The sequence below is a fragment of the Nuphar pumila genome, chromosome 14 (genome assembly GCF_984573655.1).
Source record: "Nuphar pumila chromosome 14, dmNupPumi1.hap1.1, whole genome shotgun sequence".
Classification (NCBI taxonomy): domain Eukaryota; kingdom Viridiplantae; phylum Streptophyta; class Magnoliopsida; order Nymphaeales; family Nymphaeaceae; genus Nuphar; species Nuphar pumila.
In genome coordinates this window covers 1,299,956-1,308,848 of record NC_143262.1, presented here as the reverse complement: position 1 = coordinate 1,308,848, position 8,893 = coordinate 1,299,956, and the positions used below count along the sequence as shown (strand labels likewise).

General features: G+C 45.5%; 1 pseudogene across 1 annotated transcript; it reads left to right on the top strand.

Moving 5' to 3' along the window:
• Window positions 1-5,598: 5,598 nt before the first annotated feature.
• Window positions 5,599-7,236, top strand: LOC149816020 (aspartyl protease AED3 pseudogene; annotated as a pseudogene). Its single transcript, XR_016427595.1, has one exon. The product of XR_016427595.1 is annotated as an aspartyl protease AED3 pseudogene (transcript).
• The last annotated feature ends 1,657 nt before the right edge of the window (window positions 7,237-8,893 follow it).

Genomic DNA, 8,893 nt, shown 5'->3' with positions numbered 1-8,893 from the left:
AGTATCAGTATATCGAGGTAAGGGATATTATAAACATGTTTAGTTAATAATGCGCAGTTTGTTTGTTTCTTGTGGTGTGAGTTAGCTTACATGAAATCTTATATGTTTGAGAACATAGTTGTATCTTATATTTGATACAGTTGCATTCTATAATATGTTTCATGTCAGAGTCGCCATTGTTCCAGCAGGTGTTCTTAAGCTGCTAAAGGAGATGAGACTTTATTTTATGTTTTTATTTTATTGAACTTATGATATGGATAAATGATGTAACCTGAGAAGGTTTTGAGTTATGATACTATGATGTGAATTTAGAAAAAAAAATTAGGTTATGTTTCTACTGTGCTCAGTTTGTACTCTTTCCTCTGTAAAGTAATACCTACGAACTTGGACTCGAGAGGTCTCGGATAAAGTTCTTTAGATTACAAGATTTGATAGATTGAATGACTCTTGAAAGTCTATAAGTTTTTGAGGTTTGAACTCTCATGAGTCTTGATCTAGAAAGGTCTTCTTAAGTTGGGACTCTTGTGAGAGTCGTACATTAGAGATTGGTTCACTTTGAGGTTAGTCAAATGTATGAGAGTCATCCATCGTGAGAGAGACCTTCATCATGTGGGGTTCTTGGGAAAGCTGTGTCCAATGTGTGCAAGTCCAACATGTCCTCTAACAGTGGCCTCTTAACATGCTACGGTATTCAAATTTATTTTCAGGTTTCTGACGTTCTCTTGGAAGGCTAACAAAATCTAGTTTGGTATTCTTTGTCCTAGCTCTAATGTGCGCCTTTTCTTCTATTTTTTTGGTTTATCTGACCAATCTGTGTCTTTCTCGTTTAGTTGTATGGTCCAAAGGACAACGTCCATTTTTCCTACGTAAAGACATAAAAGTTTATGTATCATCCAGAAAATGAAATATTCACTAACGCGGACCACATTCATTCACATTGATGGTGTAATTCAAGAAACATTCTTATATATAATCAAATTGAACCAAAGAATACCCGTTTTACCCTTATTGCAAATAATGTTGTCTACTTCCAATTGAAAGATGATTACGTGGGAGGAGGAAAACACAAAAAATATTGAATACTGTGCCAGGTACTGATATTTTTTTTCGTATTTAACATGTTGAAACCCCCACCGGCGTTGAGACATAGTCGCCGTCCGGCTGCAGGAATTGCCGGGGCTAGTGGCAGGTAATTATTGCTTGTAAAATTTTCAGTACGCTTCCTTAAATACCAATACCAAACCTCGTAGGGTCAGTGTTGCATAAGGATCGATATGGTTGAGTGTCCGTGCTGCACGACCCGTACTATTTCAAATGTGAAAGTGTTTCATTGGGTAGACATTAATAACGCAAAGTAGAGCAGATACGTTCATTTCCTGCAAGAGGTAGGCTTAAACAATAAATTCTTTTGTGCAATGACGTTCATGCAGACGGAGACCCATGGCTTGTCGGTCATAATTATTTCGCTTCAGTAGGACATGAAAATTGTGCACCTTGGGAGGATACTTATGGACCCAGGTGTCGGTCGAGAGCAAGTGTAAGTGGCTGGAGGGCATTGGCTCAAAATCAAATGCCTTCAAAAGCCATTCTAGGACAAAAGGCAAAGAAGAGTAGTAGCCTTATTATCAAAGAGAGACCATTAGGTCAGTCAGATGCAGCTCCCACGATGGATAAGTTGTTTTTTGGATGGGTCTCACAAATTTTTTTTTTTTAGAGCCATTCAAGTTTTAGACGAACGGCATCTGCAGTGCAAAAAATGAACGGCGGAAACAAAAAAAGAAACAAGATCACGTGGACGAATAATGGCATCTAACGTAGCTCTGACGACGGTATGCATCCCACCTGATGCGCTCTCGTTCTCAAATGGAATTACACGGTAGCTTAGGATTCGCTGAAAATCGGGCGTCCTCTGGTCAGGTGCTCTGTCATGTAAAGATTGGAAGTAAATATTCGTGCCTCATTGGAGTGTGCACATCGGTAAAAAGACTGTTAGGATCACGTCTCTTTGAACAACAACAACAACAACATATGAGCTCTAGAACAATGGGAATGCAAACACCACCTGATTTTGTTAGCGGATTTGGGCCTACTATAAAATCACCAAAGTATATATATCGTTTACTTTATGGTCCCTATGTGCCTTTAGTGGGCTTGCAGTCTAGATTGTTTCGCGCATAAAGATTCAGAATGATTTCTCTTGCACCCATCGTGGTTGCTTTGTTCATTGCATAAAAAAAAGGGAGAAAAGCATCGTGGTTGCTCATTGCATAAAGCAAAGGGAGAAAAAGCTTACTTAAAAAGCTGAAAAGTTGCAAGGTCATGGTCCTTTGGTTCTTGGCATGCAAGAAATTTAACTTTGTGGTACACATTCCGGCAATGGCGGTCTCAGAGTAACCATGCACATGGTAGGAACGTATAGCCAAGTTACTGCATCCAACATGAGTAGTAGAACTACTCTTAATGAGCTTTGGAAGTCCTTCCTAACGAACGTACTGCGTTTAATGTTTTCATGCTCAGAAGTAGCCAAAAGAAAGTAGCGGATGCGGTGAATAATTAATGCCTTCTGAACTTGAGAATCAAAAGCAACTTTGTTAGTATTGAATTACTCTGATATGCCTCTCAACAATCACGGACAAGTGAAAAAGAAAAAGGAAAGGACAAAGACGGTGGCAAAAATGACACTTGAAATTATTCATATTGACTGTGTAGTTTATGTCAGATGTCAAAAGGCTCGGTGTGCAAATCTCAGGGGTTCAAATTTCAATTCACCTTCTTTGTCAAACTCCTCCAGCCTCAAAGCCACAACTGATGAAACTAAAGCATTGATTCTTATGACATCAACGTCGACATGTTTGATCAGTTTACAGAAATTCAAAGCTAAAAGCAATGGAGCATGGCAAGCATTAGTCACTATAATTGTGTGGCAATCTTTTGAAAGTTGAAAGGAACCGCACTTCTATCATATATGAATTGATGGCTAAAGAACAATTTCCATATTGGAACATGCGAAGATATTATCCAGAGACTTGAACGCCATTGATCTCATAATGTTAGTTTATGGATGGAAATAACTGGACAAATAAGGCTGGCAAAGCCAACAACTAAAGCAAATGGGACCGCCCTCAATAATATATTATTATATTATATTAGCGATTTAAATAAGGGAGTCCACTCCTTTTAATCATTGCTCAACCTTGATATCGGCTCATCATTTATGCGAGCTTAAGAAGCGCTCGGTGTGTCGAGTCCTACTCCAACTGCATTTTCTGATACACCGTGCTTCACGCATAGACCCACCATCGAGAACAAAACTCACAAGACGATGAAACTACCAGCAAAACATGGTGCCAACACCCTCAATTTGGAGTTTTTTCTCAGCGTTTGTGGACATAAAAGACAAGGCATCCCATGTGGGAGCACCATGATGGTCATGAGAGAGAGAGAGAGGGGGTGTTTTGGGTATTCCATGGATAGCGGAGGAGGCACCGACACGGATTGTGCCAAGAGAGCACCGTGACTCACGAATTTCGAGCTCCAAACGCATGTGATTTCTCTCTCTCTCTCTCTCTCTCTGGGGTCGGCCGAGGTACCAGTTGATGCCCGTGACCTAGACCCACACTACCTTTGTCACCCCTCATCCCCTCTCTACGACAAACAAGTCCACAATCCTCAGCACATACGGCAGATTCTCTTACTGATTTACCGCATTCCCCCTTCTCCCTGCACGTAAACTACAGCAGTGCCCGCTGCCCCCTCCTTTTTTTTATTTTTACTCAGAAAAACCGTCCCAGGCGCAGAGACCCCTAGCTGCACTCCCTCAGACTGCCGTACTTACTTGGCACCTTTGTGTATCTCGGTCAAACGTGAAAGCTTCGTAACTCAAGGGTCGTTGTCCTGTCAAACGTGAAAGCTTCTTAGTATTGTAAGTGCTTATTATAGCATCCAAGCTGCAGTAGGAAGATCATTGATTTTATGTAAAGGCAAATCAAGTGTTCTCATGCATAGTTATTTACGGTTCTTAATTAGGTCGTTTCAAACCTAAAAAAGTGCATCAGTGAGGCTGGCTCCTTGAATTCTTACGATAGACTTTGAAAACCCTTGAACATTGTGAAGGACCTTCACCGTCTTAAAGAAGCCAACTAGGGTGGTGCCTAAAGCCAGTTTTCACTGTTGGAGAGTACTCCCTACACTCTTTGTAAATCAGGAAAGTTATTTTCTAATTAACTTGTTTTGATTTGATCTATGATTTTCTTCTTCTTCTTTTTCAAAATTTTAATAACAGAAAGGATTTGAGATTTGGATCTTGGTTCAATTATGAAACGAAGATGAGGAATGTGGTCTATCAGTGCATAGTCAAGAAATAATGGAGACGTTGGTTTCATTCTTCGCAATATACAGAAAAAATGAAGTCACAGGCAGTGGCTTTACTGTTATTAACACAACAGACAAGTGCTGAATTTATCGCATCGATCATGGCGCGCTAATGGTTGGTCCACAAAAGCTGAAGTGTTTTAAGTGTCCCATGCAATCGGGACGGCAAAAGGCAGGAAAGAGATTTAATATTTATTGTTGCCGTATAACCCTGCTAATCAACAGTCTGCTGCCGACTGCCGGGCCACCACAAAGATTAAACTTTCCAATAGTAATGCCAAATTATTGCTTCTTATAATCTTATTTAATGTCCTGCTTTCAGTATTTTAGCTTTGCAACATTCTGCTGCGCTCAGAATGCACTAACTCTGCAATTGTTAAATTCTTGTAAAACGGTTAAAAAGGCTGAAAAGTGAAAAGTAATAAACAGTGTGAACAAAAACAAACGTCATTATATTTCCAATATATCGCTTGCACACTTTGTTCCATGTTAAGAGAATATTCCAATTTCGTCATCTCTTTCAATAGCTTATATTATATGCGTAATCTCCCTTATGTTATACTCTAATCATAAGCTCAACCAATCTCAACAGGATATTTCTTACTTATAGGAAGTGCCACCAGGATAAAAAGGAATGTGTTGTTCTTCTGTTTTTTTTTTTTGACACAATCCAAGGAAAAACCCTCCATTGTTGACAGCACATTGACTGACCTCTGGTTGGTAAGACTCTTGATGTCCGTTCTGCCCACGGAGTACACCCAGTTTTGACCTTGCAACAATGGACGCTAATTGTGGTTTCGAATTGTAATGTCCAGTCAACTTGGTGACATTCACAAGTTGCGGTTACCAGATGAGCGATGCCTTTGTGGGCTTTTGTTTTTTGGTCTTTGTCACAACAACAACAACCAGGATACCAACAGGGATCAGCTTGTCTGGTAGGAGCAGCTAGTGCAGGTTCAAAACCCAGTGGTATGTTTCACTGGTAGGGGTCTGCCTAACCCCAGCATGCCTTTAAAAAAAACACCAACCAAGATACGGTTCTAACATTTGTAACGTTTCCTTTTATTTTTTCATAAGCTTAACGGGGAACGATCGAGTCTTTAATGATGCCTTCTTTTTTTCCTGAATAATTGCGAAGAATGAGGATATTCCAAGTGTAAACGAGGGTCCACATGAACACGAAAAAAGGATATTATTTTTGTATAGCATAATTCTGTTTTCGTGGCACTTTAATTTCTTTAGGTTATATATACGAGCAGCTACCTCTGCTAACGTTGCGTGAGACGCCCTCGACCTTCCCCTCTTTAACCATGGCGGCCCCCTTCTTAACACTCCTCTTCCTGTTCCTGTACGTCTTTTCCGCCGTCTCCAACCCGTGCGCCACCGCTCCACCTGCCAGCGACGGCTCAACCACCCTCACCCTCCTCCACATCAACTCCAAATGCTCCCCCTTCTCCTCCGCCAACAACCCCTCCATCTCCCTCCTCGACTCCGTCCTCCAGATGGCCACCAACGACGCATCCCGCCTCGAGGCCATCACAGGCCGGAAGCCCTCCGTTCCGGTGGCGTCCGGACTCCACGTCACCAACTCCGGCAACTACGTCGTAAGGGTGAAGCTTGGCACCCCGGGGCAGCTCATGTTCATGGTCCTCGACACCAGCAACGACGCGACGTGGGTGCCCACGGTCGGCTGCACCGGCTGCCCCTCGACCTCCTCCGCCTTCTTCCCCAAACGCTCCGTCACCTTCCGGCAGCCCGGCTGCCACTCCCCGGAATGCTCTCGCCTGAGCACCGGCTACTGCGGCGACCTCGCCGCCGCCGCCTGCTTCTTCAACCAGACCTACGGCGGCAACTCCAACTTCTCCGCCGCGCTCTACAAGGACACCCTCCGGCTGGCCCTCGACGTCATCCCCGGGTTCGCCTTCGGCGGCGTGCGATCGGCGGTAGGCAACTCGCTGCCGCCGCAGGGCCTCCTCGGACTGGGTCGCGGCCCACTCTCCCTGCTCTCGCAGACGTGGCCGCTCTACCACGGCACCTTCTCCTATTGCCTCCCGAGCTTCCGATCCTACTACTTCTCCGGTTCTCTTCGTCTCGGTCCGGTCGGGCAGCCCAGGCTGATCAGGACCACCCCGCTGCTGACCAACCCCCACCGCCCCTCCCTCTACTACGCCAACCTCACGGGGATCAGCGTCGGCAGCAAGCTCGTGGCGTCTGCTTCGATACTGCCGGTCTTCAACCCTAACACGGGGGCCGGGACGGTGGTGGATTCTGGGACGGTGATAACCCGGTTCGTCCCGCCGGTCTACGCGGCGATACGAGACGAGTTCAGAAGGTTGTTCAGGGGACCCGTGACGAGCCTCGGGGCGTTCGACACGTGCTTCAGGTCGCCGGCGGTGCCGCCCAACGTGACGCTGCACTTCGAGGGGATGGACGTGACGCTGGAGATGGAGAACGTGATGATCCACAGCACGTCGGAGCCGCTGGCGTGCCTGGCCATGGCCGCCGCTCCCCCCAACGTTGACTCCGTCGTCAACGTCATCGCCAACCTGCAGCAGCAGAACCAGCGGGTCGTCATCGACCTCGCCAACTCCCGACTCGGCTTCGCTCGGGAGCTCTGCACCTAGCTTGCTACTTCCCCACTTGGTTGTTCCTTCATTCACCTCTCTCTCTCTCTCTCTCTCTCTCTCTCTCTCTCTCTCTCTCTCTCTCTCTCTCTCTCCTTTTTCATCATCTGTGTACCGTCCGTTGGATATTGGAGTGAAAGGCTAAGCGCTTGTATTTGGTCTTTCGGACTTGCTAGTTGATCTCCTCGCCGTCGTCATTGTTGGTGTCGCTGCTCTTCTTCTTCTTCTTGGGCTTTTCTTCTAATTGTTGACTGTTGATCCTGTGTTATGCTCTGCATTCATTGGAGAGAAAAACAAAATAATTAACGCGTTAAAATTACTTTTAAATGCACGATTCAATTTTCAGGAGAGAGAGAGAAGGCTTTGCCTACTTCTGTTTTAATGATACTATAGGGCACATTCTTGTTTAGTTGTGCCCATGAAGGCTCTCCTCGTCTTGTTACTGGACGTGTGTGAATGTCACCACGCAGGATGGATGTCACAAGTTGAAAACTATGGGTGTGCATCGTTTGCCACGAGGTTGAAGCTAGGTGTACCCTCTATTGGTCAAGGAGAACCTGAGGTTTTTACATCATCCATGAGCTTAAGTGTCATGGGCCTATTTCTTTGATAGGTCAATGCGGCGTGACTGTTCTTCCTTGTCGTAAGCATTCTTTTGATCGCTCACTTGCCGCTTGCAAAAGCTTATATAACTGTTAGTGCAAGAAAGTGAAAGACAAGAGAGGAAAAAAAATTGTAATCACAATGAAGGTAAACAAAAGAAAGCTCAACGCATTTGCATTCACTTACAATTTTGTCCGTAGAGTATTGATCAACATGAACCAAAGTACAAGGGTGGTCCAAAGAAAGTTACAAGTGACTTGACGCTTTACGTCAAAACTTAACTAAAGCAAAATACACTTTAGACACAACCGTACAAAGTAGATCACAGGGGAATCGGCTCTCCCCTTCAAATCATTTGCCACCCTCGATGCCATGTATTTCCCTCATAAAACCCTAATGCATGTGAGCTCCTTTCTTTCTCTTTTTGTTTCATCCCTCGCATGTCGCACATCGCCCGCCGCCCGTCCCCCAATTTCTCTCCATCACCTCCTCCTTCTTCCCTCACTCCTCTCTCATCGTCGTGTGCCATCGTCGCTCGTCGCCCGATTTCTCTCTATCACCTCCTCCTTCCCTCACTCCTCTCTCATCATCATGTGCCACCCCCGACCACCGTTGTGTGCCATTGCTGCCCGTCGCCCGATTTCTCTCCATCACCTCCTCCTTCTCTCACTCCATCTCTCTCACCGTCGTGTGCCATCGCCGACCACTACCATGTGTCGACCTCCTCTTCTTCCTCCCCCTCCCCGAGTCCTCTCCACACCTCCTTCCTTTCCCATCCACAGGCAGTCAGAGTGGCGTCATCGCCGACCTCCTCTTCTTTCTCTCCCTCCCTAAGTCCTCTTTTCACCTCCTTCCTTCCCCATCCACAGACCACCGGAGCAGTGCCATCGCCGACCTCCTCTTCTTCCTCCCCCTCCCCGAGTCTTGCTCAATTCGTCGTAGGCCGACCATCGCTGCCGCCATCGTCGACCTCCCATCCTCATATTTCTTCTCTTATTTTCTTTTGTCCACCCTGCACCACTGTTGTCGTTGGGACGCACTTTGTCTCCCTGATGAGTGTCGACCCGAAGGCCCTCCACTATCACAGTTCTCATCGATCGGTACCGGATTCCCCATTGGCCCTTCTTTGTATTTTTTTTCTTCTTTTTCTTTTTTGCCCTTGTTTGTGTGGGAATAGCAACGAGCGGTCGTGTACCAGTCGAGCTCCATCCATCTCACCGGGCCTCTGACCTGTATCCACCAATCGTGAAGGTTTGTTTGGGTGACGATAAGTTGGTCATTATATGTGTGCAGTT